At 42.9% G+C, this 26,531-nt stretch overlaps 1 protein-coding gene across 2 annotated transcripts in view; it reads right to left on the reverse strand.

Moving 5' to 3' along the window:
• Positions 1 to 24,488, reverse strand: part of LOC124594412 (protein FAM43A) — a 623,045-nt gene extending 598,557 nt beyond the window's left edge. For both annotated transcript variants that reach the window (XM_047132783.1, XM_047132782.1), the window contains exon 1: positions 24,345 to 24,488. The gene's annotated coding sequence lies outside the window, so the exon portion shown is untranslated. The remainder of the gene's footprint in view (positions 1 to 24,344) is intronic.
• Positions 24,489 to 26,531: the final 2,043 nt, after the last annotated feature.

The following is a 26,531-nucleotide window of genomic DNA, read 5'->3' on the forward strand; positions in this document are numbered from 1 at the left end:
GGTGGATGGCAGGCGAGCGCGGGAAAATGCGCGCGGGCACTGCACGGCACAACGAACACAGTAGTAATTGGAGTTTGGCACTGGTTTGAGCAACACCTTCTGGAGCGAGGAGGCTCTCCTGGAAGACATAGCTTCACTGAGCCTCGGGTATGCCGTTCCAACGCCCACACAGCATGGCAAAAATTCCATAGGCACTAAATGGAAGAGTATTGCGACGCTAAGAAGAATTAAAGTGCCGATACGTCAAGAGCCATAGCTGTGGTTGTGTGTGTGCTCTGTGACTCACCACCTTGCCGCCCGCCAACCGCCGCATCGGTACTAGCAGGTTGAAACTTTTAGTACTGTATTCGTATGGATCAGAGAGTGAACTGTGTTTGTTTGGTGCAATAACAACAAATTTTTCCAGAACTTCTCCATAATTTAATTATCCTCACAACTAACCTAGACAGGGTCCCTTCCAAACGTTGTGCAATCCGAGTGTCCCGAAATGAAAATTAAAAATTGTATTAATAATAATTGTTTGCAGAACTAGCTACATTAGAATCGTGTTTAAAGAAATGTTTTGTTAATGAACCGGTAAATGAATAGCGAAGGTCTAACGAAGTCGAAAGATAACTTTAGTATTGATATAGTAATGAAGTTTATTATTTCGAGACAGATTTAAAGGCATTTAAATGAGCAGTAAATAAGATGAAAAGAGTAGTAACTTATATACTGGAAATCTTGAATGAATAATAAATTCAGTAAGCATTTTTTTTAAATACAGCGATCATAACAGTTTCTGGGTCCTCTCTTCATTCATTTGGATTCTGAAGTGTTCTAAATTGGTTTGACCAGCAAAAGTTCGAGTCAATATAAAAGTCAAAATTTATCAGTGTTTTATCTTTATCAAAATTGACATTTTGTGTGTGGCATGAAAGTACAATTTCTAGGGTAACTTATGCCCGATATTAATCAGATTAATAGACAGTATAAAGATTTGTAGTAAACGTAGTGCAGTGTTATGTATTCATGATTTTCCATATCAGTATTGAACGTGACACTATATTATTCTACTATATTATGCAGTGTTACAACTTCTTGTTTTGCATGAATATGTACCAACTTGTACGGGGAAGAATCTCAGTTAATGCCTAATTAGGCTGGCGACCGTATTATTGTCACATTGGTAGCATCTTCTGGTCTGCTTTTGATCCATTCTGGATTGAATTTCGAACTTACCTGACGTATCATTGTTATTACAAAGTGGATGTAAGTCTGATTTGCCACCATGCAGGTACACGCGGTCGATATCTATGCGAAAATCCTTTCTCGTGAGGTGAATCCCGTTCACTTAGCATAGCACAGGCTTTAACGAGTACTGTGTCAGAGATTACAAACAATCTCCGGGATTCAAATCATAAATGAATGTAAGGAGCCATGAATACTCACTTGTCGCGAGCACACAGAGGCAGTGCGGGAGAGGTTAACGCTACAGCACCCACTGTAGATACAGTGAAGCAAATTCCTCGCGGTGCAGATCACTTGTTTGCAGCTTAGTCACGGACGGCTGTGCTACGAGCAATTCTACCGCGAACGTCTTGGTTATAGTTGAACTTAGCCGTGCCTGGTTGCTTCTAAGATGATGGAAACAAACACACGTATTGCGAATACGGCGGCAACTACCGCACTACTGCTGATCACCGAGTCAAAGCTACCAAGAACTGCAACGAAATGAGGCCGAGAGGACGTATCGCAGCAGTATTGTTACTTCGGACACTGCACATTGTGTGCTTCCTCCGAGAGTAAAAGGACCGCTGCAGACAACTTAACTGGTGAGCGGACAAGCCGATGCTCGCTTAGTCTCTCCGCCGCGATCCAGTCCGGCGCTCCCACGCACGGGTGGGCGTTCCTGGGGGCGGCGCCAGATATCTGACCGCGGGAAGGGTCGGTGTCCCTTCGCGCAACCATTCCCTCGGCTTGAATTTGAACTAAAGGCCGCTGGAACGTATGTATATTTACGCCATCTTGTGTATCTTATGAATTAAATTAGCAGCACATGACGTTCCGATAGCAGGAGAGCTTTCAACGCGGGAAAGGGAGCATTCCTTAGTGATTTGTCCCGGTGCTTTCCAAGCCATGAAGCGTGTACTGTGGGAGACACGCCGCAGTTGCCGCGAATTCGATCCAGCCGCGCGGGAAATCCCTCGCCGGTTTACATAATGAGAGCCACCGACTCGGTGGACGGGCGGTGGGGGGGGGGGGGGGGGGGGGGCTCTTGACAAACCCGGCACGCTTGCACCGCCAGCGCAAAACTTCTGCAAATACCTGCGCCTGTTTTTGCTTCGTAAACAGCGCTGGCTCGAGAGGCAAAAGACGCTGTCGTTAAATAATTACGAGTCCTCCAAGTCGCAGTGCCAACGTAAGACTGCTCTTACGTTAATACTCCGCCAGTTCTCCACTTCTGCTTTAGTCTTCGGCTAACGTCTTCCTCACTTGTAGGACCCCAGAATTTCTTTCCCCAGTATTATATGGCGAATCAAAGTATTTACACGACTGAAAAGTCTACTTAGTTTTAGAGTAATTTATGACTGTATTAGCAAATCAGAACGAAGTAAGTGTGTAATGACGAAAGAGAAATTTCGACACCAGCTGCAATAGGGCACTGAAACAAATCCAGTGGTGACAAGTCAGAATTTGCGCCAAACTGGGCCTCGAACCTGGATTTCCCGCTTATCGCGAGCAGTCGCTTTAAGCAGATCGGCTATCCCAGCTCGCTTCCCGACCAACCCAAATTCCCACTTGTCGCGCACTACGTACGTAGCGTCCCCTGTCCATCATTCTCATTGCCCGCAGCCTCACCTGATTCCCACAAGAGGCAGAACGGAGAGTGCAACCGCAATTAAGGTTTCTTTACTTACCGTGAAGCCGCATATATATACGGTTTTCGGAAATTTCCGTTAGAAACTTCTACGACTTGTGGAGGGGAGTGAGTAGATAATATTTTGAAATCCAACCCATGCCTGGAAACGGTAACGTCTGAAAACATATTCGTAACTCAACCACTTCAACAAATAATTTATTACGCGTCACGAGTACATGACTTCTTTTACAGCTCCAATCATTAACAGCCAAAGGAACTGCTTGTGTACTCGTTGACGGGTTCTCTTCGACGTGATACAGTTCGGCCTCTTCCACTTCGGGTGTGTAGCTGAGTGTTCAGCGCGACAGAACGTCAATCCTAAGGGCTCGGGTTCGATTCCCGGCTGGGTCGGAGATTTACTCCGCTCAGGGACTTGGTGTTGTGTTGTCCCAATCATCATCATTTCATCCCCATCGACGCGCAAGTCGCCGAAGTGGCGTCAAATCGAAAGACTTGCATCCGGCTAACGGTCTTCCCGACGGAATGCCCTAGTCACACGACATTTACATTTACTTCGGGTGTGCGGCGTCTCGCTGGAGCGCCACAGTCACGCGTGATGATGATGAAGGTACTCTTTCTCGAAGCCGTTGCGTAATTGTGGCGAAAAGGGTACGCGAAGGAATCTGACGTAGATAAAGATCCTGATTAAGGCTACGAGCAGCTTTTCTATTACTGTGAGCTTCGTCATTCGGAGGGATCATGTCGCTGTATTCTCCAAACGTGTACTCAGCCATGTTGCTCTAGCTCTCACAGGCACGTGAATGACGCTTGAACCAAGTCAGAGACGTAGGACAGACTTCAGATGACAACAGCCGATCTGGTGTAACCACCGCCCCCCCCCCCCCCATGACTACCTGTTGCATACCTACCAAGCAAACATGTCTTCTCAAACCCGGTAATGGGTTCCTGTTCAAAATATTATGTACTCTCACTCACCTCTTCAAGTCCTAGAAGTTCGTGACGGGAATTTCCAAACACCCTGTACGTGTTGAGTCTGTTCTGTCGGACGCGCCCGAAAGAACAGACACCATACACATATAAATAAATGAGAAATGATCTTCCAACATTTAATATTGAATCGAGCAATCCTGGTTCGAACGTCACAAAATATACCACCTCCGCCTTCTTCGCTCCTGCAAATTTCCAACGGTAGGACTTCCAAAGAAGACCACACAGAAGTCCAGTCTACCACACGGCTTAAAAATTCACCGCTTGCACAATAATAAATATAAGTGGACAACTGTAATAGTCAAGTGTGAAACATTCATCCCTAAGCTATGTAGCTGAGCTGGACTTCGTGAAAGGGTTTAAATTATACGCCTGACTTGAATAAAAAGTATTAATTTCTTGTCGGCAATCCACAGGAGAGAAAGTAGATTCCTGTTTATTCCTAAACGGCTGTTATCAGTGTGGCCTTCGGCTTCACCCGAGTGACCTGTTGCGCGGGACCAGAGCTCTCACCCACGGTTAAGTTCCGCGGAAAACTACCAGAGTCATCAGGTGTCGCATTAACTGCAGCATCCCGGAGATTTGGAAAAAAGTTCCTCCGCTAATCATTATTATCCTTGCGAGGAAAATTCTGTTTTCCACAAAACAAAAATACATCTAAAAGTCTCACGTTGTGTTCGCTAATGAACCTTATTGCTGTCGACGGCAGTTTCTGCAGATCACCACTGGCATGATCGTAACCGACAACTCTCGAAACTTTGCCCTTCTGTACACACATTAAATCTATTTACTGTTGGAAGAAATGAAAAAAAAAATGTTTCGTTCGTTCGTACCTTATTTGTCGAAAGAAAATAATTTGAAATAGATTAACGCCGACGAAACATTGCAACAGTGTGTGATCTGCACTTTGAGAAGTACAACTCTCTACGACAAAATTACCCGAAACAGACTTAGCCCGAATCACAACTAACTTTTCTGCTCACTTGTAGCACTCACAAAGCTTTAACCTAAACAACTTATAAGGAACAAAATTCACAAAAATAATCGCTAAGTCTGAGAATAAATCGCCATTTTGTAGCAGGTCGGGAAAAATGAGCGGGAAACTACAATTTATAGTATGAAAGAAAATAACTCCACCAAAACTGAGTTGTTGATGATCTGCTCGTTTTGGCCGTCTGAGGGTCACGTGTTAATTCACGTCAGCTTCGTTTCTTCTGTTGTTTCTACTTGTCCGATATTCTTCCATTCTCATACTTTGCAACCTTCTTCGCTCTTCTGTCCAATTAGATTTTGTTCTGGGTCTATTTCTGTCCGCGGAACCTGTGATAGCCTGAATTTTTTATTTAACTATCATGCTCCTGCATATCTCTGGATGCTGTACTCCCTTTTGTTCTAGATCCTTTTTTATCTCTTGGATCCAACGTACTTTGGTTCTCTCGTTCACTAGAAATTGTGTTATTTGCTGTTAGACACGCCTAGTCTATTCTAAGGAAGTGTACGAAGAACAAGCTCCTCTTTTCCGCGATGATGTCCGAGATTCTATCTTGGTATAGAATTCTTGGTTCGCTCTTCTCGTGAGATGACCATCTTCTGTCCTTCGAGGTCCGAATAGCCTCCTGAGAATCTTTTGTTCCACTAGTTCTAGTATCGTAATTAGTCCTGTTCTTCCTAGATTATGAGTTTCTGCTAAGTGTAAGACTTTAGGGCGGATCACTGCCTAGTGACGCCTGAAGTTTGCATAAGATTTTAATTACGGGAAGCACGTTAACGGAAATTCATTCTTATTTTTAAATGACGTATTGCAGACAAACTACTACTGCTCCATAAAAACCAGGAACTTCTAGACAGATTAAAACTGTGTGCAGGATCGAGGCTCGAACTCCGGACATTTGCCTTTCGCGGGCAAGTGCTCTACCGACTGAGATTCAACAAACCTCACACTCCGGTGCAGAATGAAAATTTCATCCTGGGAAACATCCCTCAGGCTGTGGCTAAGCCATATCCCCGCAGTATCCTTTCTTCCAGGAGTGCTAGTCTTGCAAGTTTCGCAGGAGAGCTTCTGTGAAGTTTGAAAGATAAGAGACGAGGTTCTGGCGGAAGTAAAGCTGTGAGGACGGATCGTGGGCCGTGCTTGGGTAGCTCAGTCACTGCACCATCTGCCCGGGATAGACAAATGTCTCGCTCTGGAGTCTCGGTCCGGCACACAGTTTCAACTTGACAGGAAGTTTCATATCAGCGCACGCCCCGCTGCAGAGGGAAAATTTCGCTCTGGAGACAGTGAAATTTATGAATGCATTCATTCTTTATGGAAGTAAATTATCTTTATAGTAAACAAAGCAAGCCCACTGATTATGGTTCAACGGCACCAAAAGACGTTTGGAGCATTCTTTGTGAGCAGAGGCAGAATAAAAAATGTCTTAAGCAAATGATGTTTAGCTACCAGGGCATTAAACAGCACGACTCCCTTTGTAACTTGATTTTTTACAAAGATATGAACAGCAGTAAGTCTTTTTGAAATTGCTCACTGCATTTTTATTCGATCATGCACTTCCCCTCCTCAAGACCTGTTCAAGAACGTGTCGAAGAGTACCATTTCCGTGAACACGACGTTATTAAAAACGTAAAACAAACTGACATTGACTCTTGTGTACTAACGCGCACTGGACGGAAACGGCAGCTGTGCTTATTAACTCGGCCTGAGGTGGAATAATCCTGGGCGTCGTTTGTTTCTCTTCATTTTAATATGCGTCTCCGTGTCAGTGAATAACACGGATGTAGACGCTTATACATAGTTTTCCATTTTTCATTTACACTTATTTGAGTGCGCACAGGTTTCCTTCCGAAACACGGCAGCGTACTGTATTTTCCTTTCCGCATCGACAGACTATCTGGAGAATGTCTACCAGCGGTGATTATTTAACCAAGTACTTCAGAAATATTTGACAAAAAGTGAAACTATTTCCATACTGAAACAATTTTCGAGGCTAAATTCTGGACCAATCTGCCAACTACATAAAGATGGAGTACTCAAAGGAACAAGTCTTTCTACCTGCACATGCTCCCATAATCCTTCCTGTAAAAAACAGTGTTTAAAGATTAAAATTAAGCGCAGACTCGAACCCATTCATTGGTGTACTGTACTGACCAGAACCATTAAGCTTGGCTACACTACTGTTGGCTAAAGGCAGTCCCGAATGCAATGGTGTAGTGTTTAATACAGTAGCTTGTTATCCGAGAAAACGTCCACTCATCTACGTGTTCCGTGGTTTCCGTAAATCACGCAAGACCGATCTCTGAACGCTTCGTTAAACGAAGTCAAGTCCGATGCCCTGACGCACATTGGTCCATCTGAGGCAGCAACGCAACTGCAGTTACCTCAGTGTCGCTGGGCTGTTGAACTCTACCCTTCCGTCCTTTGAAAATGGCAGGGAACGCGAGCGAGGGCGCTTTAAGCTCACCATCCGTCTCGTGTCTCTGTGTACGAGGCGCTCGCCCTTGGGTATTCTGGTTCCGAGATGTATTTGTGTCTCCAGTTAATTGGTTGAAGGGGCTCAGATACTGTCATAGTACCACAGCGATAAGCACGGTAATCACCTCTATAAGAATCAGCACGGATTCTGCAAACAGAGATATTGCGAAACTCAGGCCACTCTGTTTCTCCATGTGATCCGTAACGTTTAACAAGGGCCCTCGGGTTGATGCCTTGTTTCTCGACTTCAGTAAAGCATTTGACACCGTCTCGCACTGTCGCTTAGTGAAAGAAATGCGAGCTTACCAAGTATCGGGCCACGTTTGCGACTGGATACACGATTTACTTGAACTCAACACGTCGCTCTTAACGGAAGAACATAGATGTAAAGGTAATTTCCGGAGTACCCCACGGAAGTGTGGTAGGACCTTTACTTTTACAATGTATGTAAACGATCTGTTAGAAAGTGTCGGAAGATCTTTAAGGCTGTTCGCAGATGACGCGGTTTTCTATAAGAAATTAGCAACGTCAGAAGACAGTATCGAGTTCCAAAATGACCTGCAGAGAGATGAATGGTGCGGATTCTGGCACATGATCCTAAACATACGTAAATGTAGCACATTGCGCGTACATAGGAGAATATATGCACTACTGTATAACTATACTATTGATGACAAGTTGCAGAAAACAGTATCTAACACTACGTCTAACTGCCGGGAGAGCTACGTTAAATGGAATGACCACATAAAACAAATAGTAGGAAAACAAGTGTCTGACAGATCACAGGACGAATTTTAAGGAAATGTAACGCATCCACGAAGGAAGTAGCTTACAATTACAAGGCGCTTGTCTGGCCGATTCTTGAATATTGTTCGTCAGTCTGAGAACCTTACCAGATAGGAGTGATTGGGGGGCGGGGGGGGGGGGGGGGGGAAGGGAGGGAGGGAGGGAGAAAATCCAACGAAGAATGGCGCGTTTCGTCACGGGATCGTTTAGTCGGTGCGAGAGCGTTACAGAGATGCTCAACAAACTCCGCTGACAGACGCCGCAAGAGAGGTGGTGTGCGTCACACGGAGAGGCTTACTATTGACATTTTGAGACAGCACTTTCCGGGAAGAGTGGGACAACATATTACTTCCTTCCATGTGCATCTCTCGAAAAGATTACGACGAGAAAATATGGAAAATTAGAGCCAATACAGAGGCTTACCGGCAATCATTCTTCCCACGTGCCACTTTGGAGCGGAACAGAGATAGGGGGATCAGTTAGGGGTAGCATATCCCCCTCCACACAGTGGGGTGGCTTTCAGAGTGACGTGTAGATGTAGTTACGACTTCTGGAAGAGAGGAGGCATTATCCGTGATGTACTGTTACACATGTTGCTTTCTTAGGTATGCTGTATCTGTGTGTTTTATTAAAATTTAAATAACATGCGACGTGAACTGCAAATAACCAAATATTTGTGTTCGCCGCACCAAAATCATAGGTATTTTAAGAACCACCTTATAAGTGCCATTACTACTGAACTTCCACTAAACTGCCTTGGAATGTATATTAGTAAATGCCTGAAACCTTCACCCGGCCCCAGTTGCAGCCCGTCTGCCTAACGGTTTCCAGGGGCCACAAAATTAGAAATCACTATTTCAAATAATTAATGACTGAGTTTAAAAAATAAACTGCTGTTATAATCAAATGCGTAAGAGGTATAATCTTAGGTTATAGCTTTAACACACTGAGTGAAGCGGTTTAAGTTAGAAACTGTGTATATATCTGAAGGCAGCGTAACTCAGGGCACGCAAATTACACAGATTATATGTTACATCTGCTTCATTACTCTGCAACTCACGATCAAGTGCCTGGCAGATGGTTCCTCGAACCACTTACTAGCTATTTCTTTACCGTTCCGCTCTCGACAAGTGCTCGGGAAAAACGAACGCTTAAGCTTTCCGTGCGAGCTCCGATTTTTCTTACTTTATTGCAATCATCATTTCTCCCTAGGGCGCCAACAAAATATTTTCGCATTCGAAAGAGAAAGTTGGTGATTAAAATTTCATGAGAAGATCTAATGAAACGACAAATGGCTTTGTTTCAATGATTGCCATCCCGATTCACGTATCATATCCGTTACACACACTGCCCAGTTTCGCGATATTCGTCCAGTATTTGAGAAGGAGAATACTTAGCAACTTCCAACAAATTTTACATATAATTTCAAACCTTTTCTAAACTTTTTCTTGCTTAAACGCTTAACGTCATATTTTTAACATATTATCTCATTTGTAAATTCATGAAACGTTTGAAGCTGTTTTTATCCATTGGAGAACGATTCTTTAAAGAATTGGAGGGTAGAGGGGTTACTGTTGTTATTACTAACTGAAATTTGTCTATGAATGCCCTTTCATTAATAAGTACAGATTCACACGACGAAACCTCTGGACAGTATCGTATGGCAGGATAAGCCAACGCCGTCATTGCGCTGGTTACACGACAATCTGAGCCAGTTCGTGTGTTTCTCTTCTGTGCAACTGTGTAATTTTCGAAAACATGAAAAATAATGTTAAGTGTACTTCGGATGTACCAAATGTTTAAATGGAAGACATCAAAATAAAACAGATTTTTTAGTATCAGCAGTAGCACGAGTTTTCGCGTGAAGGTCACCCGCTTCGCACGCCTGCGCTACGGTCAGGCGGGAGGGCAGCTTTGTACATGGGCCTCCTTATCAAGCAGCCGCCAAGGCCTCCTGGCCAGCCACTTATCTAGAGCCTGCTCACTCGCGCTGCCTCCGGCACTCGCATTCTGCTCGAAGCACGAAGCACGACTGGAAGTCTCTACTATTGGCGATCCAGTAGAAGTGATGTTTTTTTTCACTCCTTAGCGGAGTATGTGCTTGGATTACGATTGCGTGTCTAGTTAAAACTGTGCTGGATTGCGAATAGTATTCTGAACCCTACCTTTCGTGGGTAGTGTGCTCCTAACTGAGCTATCCGAGCATGCTTCACGAAAGCTTGAACATGCCACTGGATGCCTTCATTACCTGTCGAAATCCACAGAAAACACTATGTGCTGTACTAGCATCCTTTGAGTAGGATTGTTAGGTGTGCTGGGGAAGCCCAGTTGCTAGCGCATTGAGAGCAGAAGGTAGCGAACCGGAATCGAACACCTGTACGCCACGAAGTTTTTATCTGCAAAAATCACTACTGCGTGTTGGCCGCTAAGGCTTAAAAACTTATCGCTGAAGTCATTGTGGTTAGCCGAACCTCTGTTACAACGATTTCCGTTGACCTTGTTAGTGAAAATATGCTTGAAATGTACACTTTTCGATTAAGCCTTGTCTAATTTGACTCATGTCAGCCATGACCTACCGTAGCAAGAAGTACAGCACTTCTTGAGCGTATTACATGTTACAATTTACATTCGCACGCGTTGAAGGACGTGCTTCACGCGTTGTCCTTGTATTTGGATGGAACCATGCACTGGTTTCTTCAATGTGTTACGAATTTATTCCAATATTGCTGGATCATTTCGTAAATCTTTGCAAGACTGTGCAGCTTGCTGCAGTAGTTCTGCAACCGTATCAACGTGAGTCTTCTCGTCTGAGATTATCCTGTCAGAAAAAAAACAGTGGACTGAGATCATATGGAAAAAATCCCAAGCTACACAAATTGCTCTATCCACCCATCTTTTATCATATCGAAGCGTGAGATTTCTTTTTACATCAGCAGCAAAAAGTATCGGTGCCCTATCATGCATGTACCACATCTCCCAACCACCGGCAGTAGATGATTGGTTCGTTGGTTGGATGCTCAAAGGGAGCAAACTGATAGGCCATCAGACCCTTTGTCCTCGAACAGAATATGTGACGGTAGATTAATGATAGCCTACCGCGCAAAACCCAGGGGAAGAAACTCCCAAAGTCTACCAATGTCAACGAAGCTAAGATACGGGACAAAAAGAAGAATGCCAGATAGAGGAAGAAAGGCAAGCACTGTGCACCATCTAGGGAGCAGCCGGAAGCCCCCGCCGCTCACCAGAGATACTCCGAAATTGCCTTGGAACACGGACAGGGCAAGACCAGCACAGGGAGACAAATGACGACCAAGTCTAACTGAGGGTGGAGGGAGAAGATTAAAAGAGCAGGTAGGGTGAGGACCACTAAGCCCAGACAATTGTAGCTCGGTCTGTGCAGAGGAGGCAACAGATATTCTGCCAATCCCTCAATGCGCCGATATGGTTAAATGGCCCTTCCTTAAAGAGAATGCTAAAAGCCAGCTTCACTAATAAAACGTAAAACAAAGTCCCGCGGGGGAGTCGACACCTAAAAGCGGGCGTAGCGAGTCAACGGTATTACGAGTCCTCCGCACGGCGGCTAGACTGGGACAGTCCAGCAAAATGTGGACCGCCGTCAAAGGGGCGCCACAACGACAGAGGAGTGGGTCCTCACTACGGAGGAAACGACCAGTGTCAGCCAAGTATGGTCGATGCGAAGACGGCAAGGGAAGGTAGAGTCCTGGAGAGGCCTGCATGGAGGACCTCTTCAGATTCGTAATTTCCTTTATCACCCGTAGTTAGTTTGGTGAAGTCATAGTGAGCCACTCCGTTTTCCAGGGACCTAAAACTTGTCGGCGTAATGCCGATCAGACGTCTGTTTCCGGAATACCGATCTGAAGAGTCGGTTCACTGGTGTCCAGTTTGGCCAGGCTATCAGCGAGTTCATTCCCCGGGATCTCTACGTGGCCCAAGGTCCGGACGAAGGTCGCTGAGCGTCCACACTGTCCAAGAGAATACAGGGAATCCTGGACAGCAATGACCAATGGTTGGCGAGGTTAGCACTGGGCGAGAGCTTGCTAACTGCTCAAGGAGTCGCTGCAGATGAGAAAGGACGCATCATTTCAAGAACGGACATGCTTGAGAGCAGTGGAAACACAACAGCCGTCCGGTCGTAGATGAAAAGAGAAACTAATTAAAAGCAAACTTAATCCAAAAATCTGCACTTCAAATGTATTTGTATTGGCTACGACAATATTTTATGCTGACATCAGTGGCGTTTCGTAACAGCGCATTCGCAATTATCTCACAAACGATACCTCTGCAGACCTCTTTTTACTGGAACGTTTTGGCATCTATCACAGTATAGTTTCACGCCTGTGAGCTTTCGCTATTAATTATTTACATACATACTGTGCAAGCCATTATTTGGTGGTGGCGGTGGATACCTTGTACAACTACTTGTCAATCCCTTGGGTCTCACTCGCAAGTGGAACAAGGGAAAAATCACTCTATGTATCTCCGTACGAGCATTAATTTCTCTTGATGGTTCTTACGCGAAATTTATGTTGGCGGCAGCCGATAATGTCGGTTTTCTAAATTTCTTTCAGTAGGCTTTCTATTTGGCCGTATTCTGAGAAGAGATGGAGAAAACCTAGAGAAAATATTCATGGAAGGAAGACTGAGGGTAAGAGCAGCGAGCAGGTTGATTGATCAAATCAAGAGGTCTGGTCAACGTCTTCAGCAGGCTCTAAGAGAAGCTGGCAACCGTCCTGGACGGAGACTCTTGGTTCATGGGGTCACGAAGCTCAGCAGTGAGTCCAACAGCTTGTGACAAGTGTTTCGCGAAAAGAACGTGTTCTATCTATGTATTCCCACTTGAGTTCTGGAAGCATCTCCGTAATACTCGCCTGTTGATCGAGCCTACTGGCAACACAGATCTAGCAGTCCGCCTCTGAACTGCATCGATGTCTTCTTTTAGACTGACCAGGCGAGGATTCCAAATACTCGAGCTGCACTAGGTATTGGTCGTACAAGTGTTGTATATGTGTTCTCCTTTTAGATGAGTTTCACACTCCTAAAATTATCGCCATCCTTTCGGCTTCCATACTACCAGCTTTAGGACGCTCGTCCCATTTCATACCACTTTGCAACGTTGCGCCTCGATATTTAATCGACGTTACTACGTCAGCGCACAACTAATACTGTATTCGAATATTACGTGGTTGCTTTTCCTACCCAATTGCGTTAACTTACATTTTTCTACAATTAGAGAAAGCTACCACTCATCACGTCAAATAGAAATTGTGTTTAAGTCCTCATGTATCGTCTAACAGTCATTAAACGATGTTTTCCTGCATACTGCAGCGTCATCTGCATACCAACTAAGTGTACACACACACACACACACACACACACACACACACACACACACACTTTCTTCGAAACAAACTGACAGCTTCAGTCGAGCATTATTGGAAAATTATCTGATAATCGCCTTTGGCGTCAACACCTCATGGAATTCGAGAGCTGCATGTTCTCCCTCACAGGTCGGACCTCACCCCACCTCATGCAGAGTCTCATTTTAGACGTGAGCCATGGCGAAAGTTGACGGCGTGCACCAACGGCTGAGCGGACCCTTCAGAACACTGACTTGCGAGGCGGCGGCGGGCGCGCGGCAACGCTATCAGCTGTCGGCCAGCGACCTGCTGCTCCAGAGGAATCTTCTCTACGGGTGGTTGCCTCATTACCCGCTGTTTAAAGTACCGACTTAATGCGTCCGGTCAGGTCTGTGCTTTCAAGAAAAATGAAGCGTTAAAACTTACTGCTGGAGTTATAGCTTGAAGAAAGGAAACAAAGTTTAACGTCCCGTCGACAGCACAGTCACTAGTGTCGGAGGAGAAACTCGGATTACGAAAGGAGGGGGAAGGAAATCGGAAGTGCCCTCTTCAAAAGAACCATCCTGGCATTTTCCTGGAGCGGTTTAGAGAAATCACGGAAAACCCAAATCTGGATGGCCGGATGAGGTTTCAACTGTAGTCGTCCCAAATGCGAGTGCTGTGTGCTAACCACTGCGCCACCTCGCTCGGTAGGGCTTAAAGGGTTCGCAACGAGAAGTCAACCCCTGAGGAAGATGTAACTACGAAAGTAACAGTCCTAGGGATGCTACTTTCTCTCCCCACTTAACGCAAACAAGTCAAAGAAAATCTTAGTAGATTATTTCGGCACAGCAGATTTCTCAAGGAATTTATAGTGGATCGATGTGAAGTATCAAACCCTCGCTTGCAGAATTTGTCAGCGGTTATCGGGAACGGTGTATTTGCTTCTGAAACCACACACCGAAATTTTCTGACATTTCCCCTATAGCACAGACAATACATCGTTGGAAGAAAACAAACATTGTTCTTTCTCAAGCAGTACGTAGCCCGTAATACGAGGGAAACAGTGATACAAATAGCCGATAGGAGGTACATCAAGAGCTGTCCATGGTACTCGTACCAAAGTAATATAGTAGGATAATTGTGAATGAAACAGACACAACACTGGTGCAATATTCTACTGTATTTATTATTTGTCACACGAACCGATTTTCGGCTGTTACGCCATCATAAGGTAAAAATATATGCATGTGGTGCAGAGAAATTTTGTTGGATCGAAGATTTTAAAACAGAGCATCTACAGAGTATTTCCGTTTCCAGAGATGAAAAATGTTAATCTAAGGATTAGGAATAAAACGAGGGCGAGCACTTCAGTGTAAATGCGATGTAAGTTAATTAAGATAAAATATATGACACATTAACTAATGAACTATAGACAAATTACAACAATTGTAATATACGTGACATATTCCAGAGATGTGGCTGAACAAAATAATCTCGCCTTTAATAGTTAGTTAGTTAATTAGTTGTTCCATGGATCGATTTGCACAATAAATCGTCATGATGTGGAACGAGTTATTTTACATTCATATTGCAAATTAATTTGTACATCTATTTGTCCTTTAAACATCAGCATATAATTATTTTTCCCCGAAATAAAAACAAGATATACATATTGAGTTAGCAATTCCTACCCACCAACTTTCACACATTACAAACATAGAAATTCTTCTGCGGAATAGGAGTTCTCAAGGAGCAACTTTTTCAATTTATTTTCAAATTTTACATTGCTGTCTGTTTTACATCTTACATCACTGGGTAAGTGGTCAAAACTTTTTGTTGCAGCGTTGTGCACCCGTTTCTGTGCTAAAGACAAACTTAATCTCGAGTAATGAATGTCATTTTTCCTCTAGTATTGTAATTATGTACCTCATTGTTTCTTTTGAACTGTATTGGATTATTTACAACAAACTTCACGCGGGAATAAATATACTGTGAAGCCGTAGTCAGAATGCCCAACTCCTTAAAGAGATGTCTATAAGATGATCGCGGGTGAGCACACATATTATCCTTACAGCACGTTTCTGGGCAATGAAGACCTTCTTTCTTAAAGATGAGTTACCCCAGAACACTATTCCATATGACATTACTGAATGAAAATAAGTAAAATATGTCAGTCTACTGATTTGCTATGGTTCTAAGTGGAAATGTGGCTGAACTAAGTTGTTTTAGGAGTTCCAATTTTTTTTCCAATTTAATTTCTCATCAATATGGACACTACAGAATTTTGAAGTTTCTACCATATGTATTATTTCATCACTATGTGTTACACTTATCACTGGTGCAGTACCCCTGGAGGTGCAGAACTGAATATGATGCGTCTTTGTGAAGTTCAAGACGAGATCATTCGCAGAAAACCAGTCAATGATACTTTTGAGACCTTTGTTCCATTTCTGTATGTATACTGGGAGTGATTACCACACTGGTGTCATTTGCAAAAAGAACTAATTCTGCTTGTTGTACATTAGATGGTAGATCATTTATATACATGAGAAACAGTACTGGACCTGAGATTGAGCCTTGGGGAAGCCCATAGGTGATTTCTCCTGAGTCAGAATTATGTCTCTGGATTATGCTGGTTGAATTACTACTATGTACAACTTCCTGCATTCTTTTGATTAGATATGACATGATCCATTGGTTAGCTATAGCATCAATCCCATAAAATTTCAATTTATCTAGTAGTATATTATGATTCACAGAATCAAATGCCTTGGATAGGTCACAGAAAATACCTGCCGATGCTATTTTGTCATTTAATGTTTGTAATATCTGGTGTGTGAACATGTAACTGGCGTTCTCAGTAGAGAAACCCTTCTGAAACCCAAACTGTGATTTTTCTGAGGATATTTTTGTTACTAAGGTGAGACACTATTCTAGAATATATCACCTTCTCAAAAATTTTGGAAAATGATGTCACCAGTGAAATAGATCGGTTGTTACTGACGTCTCTCTCGTCATCTTTCTTAAAGAGGGCTTTAACAATGGCATGTTTTAGCCTCTCTGGAATAATGCCTTGAGTTAAAGATCCATTACGTATTTCGGACAATACCGGACTTATTATATGGGAACAAATCTTTATTACTCAATTGGAAACACCACTAAAACCAGGAGAGCTTTTACTCTTGAGAGAATGTATAAGCCTCTTAATTTCAGAAGGTGAAGTTGGTGGTACATTCATATGATGTAATTTTGTGGGAGTTACTTCTTCAATATACTGGTGTGATCTTTCTCTTGAACTACTGGTCCCTGTGCTTTTTACTATGTTTAAGAAATGATTATTAAATACATTTGCTGCCTTTTACTTGTCATTTATAACCCTTCCATTCAAGTGTGGTTAGTTATCCTGTCTCTTGCTTCACTATATTCCATATTGCCTAAGCTCTGTTGTCAGACGTACTGATTTCTGACATTATGTGCGTAAGTCTTGATTATTTAATAACCTTTGTTAGTAATTTTGAGTAGTTTTTGTAGTGCGCAACTAAAGCAGGGTCTCTGCTTGTTCTTGCCAAAAGATACATTTCCCTTTTCCTTTCACAAGATACTTCAATCCCATTAGTGATCCATGGTTTTCTATGTGGCTGTTTAATGTCCCTTCTGATTAGCTTATGCAGAAAGCCATTTTCAAATACTGGTATTAATTTATCAAGGAACAGATTGAATTTTATATCAGCATTTGGTTCTTTATAAATTTCATCCCAGGTTGTTTCTTGTAAACTACTCTTAAAATCACTTGCCCTGTTGTCATTAATGGTTCCGACTGACTTCCACTAGGTGTATCCACACTCTAAGGCACTATGTCATTTATCCTAACCAACTGTGCATCATGATCAGAGAGAGCATCTGTTACTGGATAAACAGTTATTTTCTTGCTTTGTGCCTCATCAAAGAACTCATTATCAATTAGGGACCTACTGTCTTTATCCACCCGTGTTGGGATGTTAACTACTGAGAGCAATTTGCAGGATCCAAATAAAGTTTCCAGACAATTTTTCCTATCAGAATCCTTTAGAAAATCTACACTGAAGTCACTACAGACTATTAACTGCTTGCTGATGTCAGACAGACAGCGCAGTAAGGAATCCTGGTTCTTCATAAATAATCCAAAATTTCCCAGTGGGGATCTATACACTGTTACAATTAAAAGTGAACTGTTTTTCAGCATTAATTCACAAGCACACGCTTCTATGTCCTCATCACTGCAAAATCTACTTGTGTCCTAAGTTACAAACAGATACGATAAGAGTGATATTAAGTAGGTGAGTTAAGCAGTTGTGATTATAGATAGTGTTTTTTTAAAAAAAAGGAGGAATTATAGTAAATGAAATGAAGAAAAATGGAGAATGTGAGTAAGATGGGTAATTTACAACATGGACAATGCTTCTACTTGTAGCGGTACCGGGTAAGACGTCATGGCCACAAAATTTATCGATAGCATTTAGGTCCAAGAAAACAATGTTCAGAAGTGCAATTTGTCTTAAAAAACATATAATGAAGGCACACACTGTTGCTGGGATGCGCACGGCTTATAAAGTGATTGCAAACAGTGATTTATCATCATTCTATGAGCGCTAAATTAATAATAACGATTATATACACACATATATATATACACACACACACACACACACACACACACACACACACACACACACACACATATATATATATATATATATATATATATATATATATATATATATATATATATAAAGATTTATAACAACTTTTAAGGTCTGCGCCATGCTAAACTTTCATGAATATTACATCTCTCTTAGCGTCTAATAATAAATTCTGCAGGCGTCGAGGCGAATCTTGGGAACAAACACAACACCATGACTGCATTAGGTCTCAGGAATTGATCGTCGCACAGTTTACACCCTTATAATCTACTTCTAAGAAAATAACATTTGGGCTTCTTCCTATGACATAGTCCCATTTGCCTTTCAATTGGAATATACATCCAAGATTAGAAATTAGGAATACGAACGTTAGAAAACTACATTATAGTAATCTGTGAACCTGGCCAGTGGATTTCTCAAATAAGTGGCAGACGAAGTGTGAAAAACTCAACAGAGCCTAAATAATTTCATCCATTAGTCATACGACAGCTATCACGTCTTAAACAATCCGAAGGAAAGTGGATATTGCGATGTCGTACATGAAACGCATTCAGCGAAGGGGGACCCGGTATGTGGAAGGTAATCTCACAAGATACTCTTGTGGCCCACGTTTGAGGATTTTATTTCATTGGCATGAGAGCATTGAAGGACATTCGACAAAGCGCACAAGAACGCTCTATTATTTAGATTTCCAACGCGTACCGCAACAAAGGCTCTAGAAGTATTTACCGCAGGAGAATAGGCGATAAGACACACTGGGCTCATTAAGAAACGGAAAACCTTGTGTGTCTAACGATCTAGTTTCTGTAATTAGGAGGTTATGGTAAAAAAAATTACAAGTCTGACTCTGATGTGACATGGTACATCGTGAGTAATAATGCAAACGACGCGGACCTTCAGAATAATTTTCTTCAAAGGGCGAAAAGCAAATTATGTTTCGTTCCTATAATATTTATTTGTTAAAAAGGGTTTTCACCTTATTAATCCATCTCAGGTAATATTACTTGATGAACTGTTAGACTGAAAACCAGTTTGCAATAAATATTATTGAAACAGAACAATTTTTTTCATTTGCACCATTTAGCATGAAACTGTTCTACCAAGAAGAAATGGAAGAATCCATTCTTAATAACTGTGCATAACTGTGTTCGTATGGTTTTTTAGTGTTGTACATGTTTCGTTCAAATGCATAAACTGGAATAGCCATCGGAACATGGTTGGATCTGGATGCATTATTGGGATGGAATCTGGCTAAGACATGATGAAGGTTCATGTCACTTCATTTTACAGTAAACAAATCAGTAACTGGAATAAAACGTGCTGTAATGCTTTTGAAAACAATTCAATTGAAGAACGTGCGAAAACTGCAAAAAGAAAAGAAACCATCGAGAAAGTTCACTGTGTGGCATTGGAACGTCATCTACTGAAGGCACATCAAACAACTAAGATTTAGACTCTTGGTGACTGCACAGATGAGCCCCAAAATATACCATAAGAGATAAGAAAGAGAAAGGAAATGTAATAAAGAAGCATTTGCGTTTGAATCTGATCGCCTATGTGAAGGTGGTACATTATTTTAGAACTCTTCGCCGGTAAAAACGCGCTTATAAATGTCGACGGCTGTTGCCTTGCGTGCAGGTGACACGTTGCGTAACGACTGAACAAAGCTCCAGGGTCAGATGGAATTCCTATCAGATTCTGTACTGAATTTGCGGCTGAATTAACCCTTCTTCTGAATATAATCTATTGTAGATGCTTCGAACAAAAAAACGTGCGCAGCAGTTGAAACGAAGCACAGATCACACATTCGTCTACTTGAAGTATGGAAGTGCTCACCAAAACCACCGTCCAGTATCCTTTACATTACCGAGAAGCATTTAATCCCGTACCACATCTACGCTTTTTTGTCCAAAGTGCGACCATATGGGGTATCAAGTGAAATTCGTAACGGGATTGAGCATTTTTTGGTAGTAAGATGCAGCATGTAATCTTGGATGGATAGTCATCGACAGATGCAGAAGGAACTTCGGATGTGCCAGAAAGAAGTGTGTTAGGAGCCTTGCTGTTCACGTTTATTAATGACCTTGTGGACAATTTAATAGTAACTTTAGACTTTTTGCAGAGGATCCAGTTGTCTATAGTGCAGCGGTCTCTGAAAGAAGCTGCTATAAGTATTTAGTCAGATCCTGATAAGATTTCTAAGTGATGCAAAGATTGTAGCTTGGTTTAAATGTTCAGAAATGTAAGACTGTACACTTCACAAAACGAAAAAACGTAGTATCCTGTGAATATTAGCGAGTCACAATTGGAGTCTGTAAACTCATACGGATACCTGCGTGTAACAATATGCAGGGATTTGAAATGGAATGAATACATAGCCTCTGTAGTGGGTAAAGCAGGTGGTAGACTTCGGTTTATTCACAGAATATTAGGGAAACGTAAACAGTCTACAAAAGGAGGCTACTTACAAATCACTCGTGTTACCCGTTCCCACCAAATGGGACTTACAGAGGATGTTGAATGGCAGCACGCTAGGTCCCAGGATCGTTTGACCCGTGGGAGAGTGTCACAAAAATGCTGAAAAAACTGAAGTGGGAGACTCTTCAAGATAGACGTAAACTATCCCCAGAAAGCCTACTTACAAAATTTCAAGAAACCCCAACGTCTCGCTCACACAGGGATCGTGCGAATAAGATTACACTACCGCTCATTAATTTCAATACTCCCAATAAATGACGTCTAGTTCTCCGTATATAAGGTTTAATACCGTGGGTACGGTTGAGGTAGAAAGGAACAGTACAACAGTTTTACACATTTCGTGATTTTTGTTTGTGGTAATCGAGATACAATAGTATCCAACAAAAAATGTTGTGTACATAAACGTTATGCACCTATCTGTTATGTTTGTTCACCTTATTGCCAACGGACGCCGCATTTGGTCCACCTGTGATGTTCTTTGTAGTGATGTGATGTCCGCAGCGAACGGCAAGCATTGTTACGATACATAACATGTGGTTTCAGCAAGTCAGTTCCTTCGTGACATTTAAATGTGCTCAACGCTAGCACGGCTCCTCGAGTGGAGATACCCATAGAAAAACGTGCTGCAATTGTAGCACTTAGCCAAGCAGGTTTATCTATTCGCCAAATTGCGAAACTGTGTAGTGTGTCTATGGGCGGAGTGCAATACACCATTCACTGCCAGAAGAGAACACGTAGTAATGAGGACATTCCGCGACCAGAACGATCTCGTAAAACAACTAAAAGTGATGATAAATATATCAGAAGTATCAGTAAGAGAAATAGATTCAAAACAGCGCCCCAAATTCGTGCAGAACTGGTAAAAATGAACAAGATAACAATATCTGTTGCAACAGTAAAAGGAGACTGACTGAAGCCGTCTTGAAACGATGTGTCACAGCAAGAAAACTCCTTCTAAGGCACATAAATAAACAGAAGAGACTTGACTGGACTAGAAAACATCGTAACTGGGCATCGAATGAGTGGACGAACGTGTTATTCACGGATGAATCGAAGTTCGAGATTTTTGGAACCAGAAGGAGAATATTCGTTCGCCGATTTGCAGGGGAAAGAAGACCAACAGTGTTTTCTACCTACAGTTAAACACGGTGGAGGTTCTATTATGGTTTGGGGATGTTTTGCCGGAGATAGAGTTGACGACATTGTGAAATGTATGGAAAGGCGTATGGATGGAAGGAGTACCACCACATACTTCAGTATCATGCAGTACGAAGTGGATTGCGCTTAATAGGGGAAGGGTTCACCTTACAACAGCGTAATGACCCAAAACATCGGTCGGCATACTGTACGAACTACATTGCATTAAAGGAAAAATAGAAAGTACTGAATGGTTTGGTACCGCCGTCCGAAAGTCCCGATTGTAACCCCATTGAAATGGTCTGGGATGAAGTGGACAGACGTATTAGGGAAGTTAATATATCCAGCAACGAACATCTCTGGAATTTTGTTAAGGATGTGCGGAATCTCATAGATTCACGATACCTACAAAAATGATTTACCGTATGCCTCGAGTTTGTGAGGCAGTCATTAAACCCAAACGAGGATTCTTTGATGAAAGTAAGATATTATTGTGATTGTATTATATAGTGGAAGTTAATATAATTGTATTTTGCGAGAAATAACGTTTGATTTGTGCTGTAAATCTGAAATACCAGGGTGTATTGAAATTAATGAGCGATAGCGTGTATTAATTACAGCACGCACGAAGGCATTAAACAATCATTATTCCCGCGCTCCATACGTGAATCGAACGGAAAAAAGCCCTAATAATTGGTACAGTGGGACATACCCTGTGCCATTCACTTCACACTAGTTCGCAGGGTATAGACGTAGATGAAAGAAATCATTAGATTCAGTGATGCTCATTGGCTACCGTCTAGTATTACCCGATTGACAACGATCAATGTCAAAGGATTTGCCAACTTCAGCACGCAACGTAAGAGGCGGCGACAGCGAAGTGCACTTCATCCCCTTCACCATACACTGTACATTGTGGCTTCTACACTGCGGATGTGTGCGACTGACGCATTTCCGTACAGTCCTCCCGCCTGAAATGAAGCTGAATAACTTTGCTCGCTCGCAGGGCAGGTAGCGCAGCGAGGCCAGCCTACGCCACCCCGGGCGACCCGAGTGCGTGGGCGGCTGGGCGTGCCGTGTGGCGCTAGGCCGCGCAAGGACGTCCGTCCGTCCGAGCCTGAGGGACCGCGCGGAGAACACGGCACAGGGCAGGGAGCACTCAGACACCTGCTGCTGCCGCCACCCGCCACCTCAGCAGCCACAATGAAATACACCTACGGGGAAAATGTCGGGGCCAGTGCTGAGCTCCGAAAACAATGGTGTACCTGCGAGGACATGGTAAACCCTACAGCATCACTCGTCTAACCGTATAGTTTTATGATTACTACAAATATTTTCATTGACAGAAATACATCATTTTCGTAAATCAATAAATACGTATCACAGACTCTGCACAGAACCACGGTCACCCTTGAAATACACGCCAGTAATTTACTACACACTGGCAACATGCACTTTTTCTATGCTCACGAAAATTGAATTCAGTTGCGTAATCGGCGGTTTATACGTTTACACAATAAGCTCATTGCACAACTCTGGATACTGTTACAGGCTGCGCATACGCTCAGACATCCAACAAAAGTAAACAATATTTAAAATCCATCGCGTAGCAGCAAGTGGATTAAAAAACAAAACGTGTCTCCGGAATGTCAAGCCGACAATTTACGTCGAAATACCACGTTGATAAAACTTTATTGCGATGTCCCTGAACCACATTTACAACCTATTACGAAAAATCAAAAGATTTCACCTGTCAAGCACTCATCTAAACAAGTATTCGTTACCAACTCTACACTCCAACGCGTCATTTATTCATCTCATTCAGAAGAATAACGCCGTTTCGGCACGAAGTTTTGAAATGGCACGAACGTTCAACACGGCTTAAGACCCAATACGAAGAGTAGAAACATTCCGTTCCAGCAAGGCGAATATAGGTCAATATCTTTTGGCGTTAGTAAACAACGACCTCGCATTCAGATAATGGTAGGAACAACTTGTCTTTGAGTTCTCTTACAAAGCCACAAATCTCTCTGTCTTCCATGTGCATAAATCACACAGCTTCACAGCTCTGTGTTTACGCCCGTCAATTCGTTTTCCTTACGTTTAAAGTGCTTCTAAAGTTTCTTTATCCGGCACAATCATTTGAATCAGCGTACCTACTAGATCAGACGACAAAATTAATGCACAGCCCTATGCTCAACACACTAAATTATCGCGAATTCATAACGGAAACGTTAACACAGCGTTCGTCACCTTTTGTTACGCCACCAGAACGGATCACACTATCGGGTAAACAATCGTATTGTCTTTTCTTTCATGTACAAGAAGACGCTGAGACATCACACGATTTCCGGGAGCGATTCAGCAAACAGGAATCTACGAAAAGTCGGAAATACTTTTCTAGAGCAAATCAACTTCCCGAGTGTCGTCCAGAACACCTACAAGATTCCGAATAGACCTAGCTCCCTACAGCAAGACCAGCGGTCCCGTGGTCTCCAGAGAAGCTTGAGCCATCAAGTGTCTTACAGGTACCGCGCACCTTTTCACGGCTCCAGTTGCCGCTCGTAATCATCATCAGCACTTACCCCTCAGTCATAGCGGAGGCGCCGTAGTGATGCACTGTCCCGGAGCAGCAGCCTCAGCATCGTCGTTGACAAACGGAACAAAACACTCGCACAAACACACACGTCACAGACGGATCCGACAGCACAACCTAACCGCACGCTAGTTGCGACAAGACTACCCAACAAGCGCGCTCGCAGCCGACTGGACGCTGCTTCGTGCTGAGTCGGAAACGCTCGGGCGAATCCGTGGGGAAACAGGTGTCAGCGGGCCGCTCGGTCGGCGACTGCGGAGCGCCATGCCGAACCGCTGCCGCACGGCGTTCCTTTGATGTTTTTAATGCTCAATTGCTAGAAGCGTTACGTTAATGAAATTTTAACAAGGAAATGAAAGTGAAGCTTATTAAATATCTCTAGAGAAAAGAATGAAGCAAAATATTTTCAACAGTACGAAAAAAAAGCTCCCAATTAAAGGAAAATAATTCTCAAGAATTAGTGCTATTAACTAAAATACGTATCGCTAACGCAGATTGAATCTTTGGATTTGCATACAATAAATTTAATGTGTGCGCTCGACGGGCTTTTGGATCATGCACTGCTTCTTCTGTTGTACGTACGAAACTGGTGCCAAAATAATCACACAAAATGGGTAACATACTTACTCACATTTTTTCGAAGATTGTCGAATGGCACGTCACAGCACTTCAGGAGATATGTTCTTCTTTCAGACGACGGAGAATTACTCTTGAAAGCCGCCTACTTAAGATTTACTGACTAATGATAGCATTTAAACGACCTTCTGTACGCAGAAGAACGCTTTCCAAAGCGAAAAGTTAGGGCAAGCTGTAACTAAATGAGGAAATAAGAAACTAAGTGAGCAAACTAAGTGAGCAAACAAAATTAGCAGGGTATGCGTCACAATAAAACAGAGAGAAAACCTCACTTCGCAAGTACATAAGATGCCCAGCCATATTGTAATCATCGGAGGATACTTTAATCATCCAACATTCTATCAATCGAATAATTACACTTCTGTTGCCGGTAAGGTTGGTTGGGTGATTCTCGGGAGGGGACCAAACAGCGAGATCATCGGTCCCAACGGATTAGGGAGGGATGGAGAGAAAGTCGGCCGAGCCTTTTCAAAGGAACCATCACGGCATTTGCCTGAAGCGATTTAGGGCAATCACGGAAAACCTAAATCGCGATGGCCGGACGCGGGTTTGAATCGCCATCCTTCCAAATGCGAGTATAGTGTGCTAACCACTGCGCCGTCTCGCTCTGTCTGTTGCTGGTAACCGTGATAACAAATGCTGTGGAACGTTAGTAAATACCTTCTCCGAAAACTAGTTAGAAAAGATGGTTCGGATACCCTCTCGTGATGGAAATATATTGGATCTCATGGTAACAAATAGGCATGACCTCTTTGAGGTTGTCTGCATCGAAGCTGGTATCAATGGCCAGGAGGCACTTGTAGCATACACGACTTCCAAAGCAGAAAGGGCAACTAAAAGAAACAGAAAGATTTATTTGCTAGAGAAACTCTGTAACATGTACCTCAGTGAGTAAATTGAAACCTTTAACTCAGAACAGGAGTATGAAGACGAACTATGGCTCAAATTTAAATGAATATATGAGCATGCACTGGATTGATACGAATCCAGTAGAACAGTTCGTGATGGGACGGACTCTCCGTGACAGTCGCTGTGAAGAAACCCCTAAAGAAACGCATAATAAGTGTGAAACAAAGCAGAGGGCTATAGATCTCTACATCCATACTCCACAAGCCACCTGACGGTGTGTGGCGGAGGGTACCTTTAGTAACACTATCAGTTCTCCATTCTGTTCCAGTCTCGTATTGTTCGTGGAAACAAGGATTGTCGGTATGTCTCTGTGTGGCCTCTAATCTCTCTGATTTTATCCTCATGGTCTCTTCGCGAGGTATACGTAGGAGGGAGCAATATACTGCTCGACTCCTCGTTGAGGGTATGTTCTCGAAACTTCAACAAAAGCCCGTACCGAGCTACTGAGCGTCTCTCCTGCAGAGTCTTCCACTGGAGTTTATCTATCATCTCCGTAACGCTTTCGCGATTACTAAATGATCCTGTAACGAAGCGCGCTGCTCTCCGTTGGATCTTCTCTATCTCTTCTATCAACCCTATCTGGTACGGGTCCCACACTGCTGAACAGTATTCAAGCAATGGGCGAACAAGT

The sequence above is a fragment of the Schistocerca americana genome, chromosome 2, assembly GCF_021461395.2.
Source record: "Schistocerca americana isolate TAMUIC-IGC-003095 chromosome 2, iqSchAmer2.1, whole genome shotgun sequence".
In the NCBI taxonomy this organism is placed as follows: Eukaryota; Metazoa; Arthropoda; class Insecta; order Orthoptera; family Acrididae; genus Schistocerca; species Schistocerca americana.